The sequence below is a fragment of the Colobus angolensis genome, unplaced genomic scaffold (genome assembly GCF_000951035.1).
Source record: "Colobus angolensis palliatus isolate OR3802 unplaced genomic scaffold, Cang.pa_1.0 Scaffold121, whole genome shotgun sequence".
Lineage (NCBI taxonomy): Eukaryota > Metazoa > Chordata > Mammalia > Primates > Cercopithecidae > Colobus > Colobus angolensis.
This window is the reverse complement of record NW_012113253.1, coordinates 5,368,368-5,370,052: the sequence shown is the minus strand read 5'-3', so window position 1 is coordinate 5,370,052 and position 1,685 is coordinate 5,368,368. Positions and strand designations below refer to the sequence as shown.

Here is a 1,685-nt window from a genome sequence, read left to right as displayed (position 1 = left end):
TATGTAAATATATAACATATATTATACATAATACATATAACATATGGCATATGTTTTATATTATTATATCATACATCATATATGTTGTATATAATATAAAATATACTATATGTAATATTATATATTATATGTTATAATATAATTAATACAACCAAGATCGAGCTCTATGTTGAATTAATGTTTTTCTTCTTTCAGTAATTGTTGGATTGTGAGCATTTCTCTATGTCCTTAAAAATGGGGTATTTTCTTTGTAGCCTTTGTGCCGTGAAGCTTTTCAATGAACACACTTTGTAATTAGTTAATTTATAAATTAAAAGAATTTAATAATAAAAATAAAAAGGAAAAATGCTACATAATCTATTATTTATAATAGCTACACTTTAATCTACATAGATATACTGTATTTTACCTAACATCTAGGTGGTTTGCAATTTTTCATTATAATAAATGAAAAAGGTGCTCCGGCTGTGATCCGCGTTGGTGCTGTCCGGCTCTCGTGGACAGAGAAGGCTCTTGGCCAGGCAAATGGCTTCTCGGTGGCAGAGCATGGGGACCTCTGTGCGCCGGAGATCTCTCCGGCACCAGGAGCCGCTGGAGGACAGCAAGGAGCTGCAGCCTGGGGCCAGCCATCAGGAGACCTCTGCAGGGGCTCTGGGGTCTCTGTGCAGACAGTTCCAAAGGAGGCTGCCCCTGAGAGCCGTCAACCTCAATCTCCGCGCAGGCCCCTCCTGGAAACGCCTGGAAACCCCAGAGCCAGGTCAGCAGGGCTTCCAGGCTGTAGCTCGCTCAGCTAAGAGTGCTTTGGGTGCCATGTCCCAGAGAATCCAGGAGTCCTGCCAAAGTGGCACCAAGTGGCTGGTGGAGACGCACGTGAAGGCCAGGAGGCGGAAGAGAGGCGCACAAAAGGGCAGTGGATCCCCAACTCACAGCCTGAGCCAGAAGAGCACTCGGCTGTCTGGAGCCGCCCCTGCCCACTCTGCCACAGACCCCTGGGAGAGGGAGCATCACCACCTCTCGGCCCGGATGGGCTCACATGCCCACCCATTACGGCGGTCAAGGCGGGAGGCTGCCTTCCGGAGCCCCTACTCCTCAACAGAGCCCCTCTGCTCTCCCAGGCAAGTGGGATAGTGCCTCACCCCGGCACTGGTGACCTTTTAGCCTGGGCACAGTCCCTGCTCTCTGACCTCCCAGACCCAGCTGGGCCCCAGGGACTTCTTGGCACCTCCTGTGGCTACCTGGAGCCAGGGGTACCCTGAGCAGCATCATATCATGTTATAATTATTCTTACTGTTAAATGTGTGTCCTGATTTAAAAAAAATAAATAAAATAAAATAAAATAAATGAAAAATATGTTTATTTCATCATCTCACTGTGATGAGGCAATATTGTTAAATGAAATATCTGCCTGTATTTCTGATTATTGCCTTGGGAGTAACATATTGTTTATGTTCTCAACTTTGAGGAAACCATTTTTCAGAGGAGTACTATTTTGAAATTCAGCATCAGCCCAAGAGATAATACTATTTTTCAGGTTATCTTAAAAGCATTGATTACTTTCCAATCAGAAAAAGGAAAGATTATTTTTAGTAAACAGAAAAGATATAATATAGTGAAATGATGGGAAAAGCCTGCAACATGAGACCTGGCCCTTAACATTTGAGGGAGGAATTGATTTATCTTTCTAC

General features: G+C 43.7%; 1 pseudogene across 1 annotated transcript; it reads left to right on the top strand.

The window, feature by feature from the left end:
• The first annotated feature begins 462 nt into the window (after positions 1-462).
• LOC105504090 lies at positions 463-1,128 on the top strand (annotated as a pseudogene). The gene has a single exon (XR_001000569.1). The product of XR_001000569.1 is annotated as a protein FAM64A pseudogene (transcript).
• Positions 1,129-1,685: the final 557 nt, after the last annotated feature.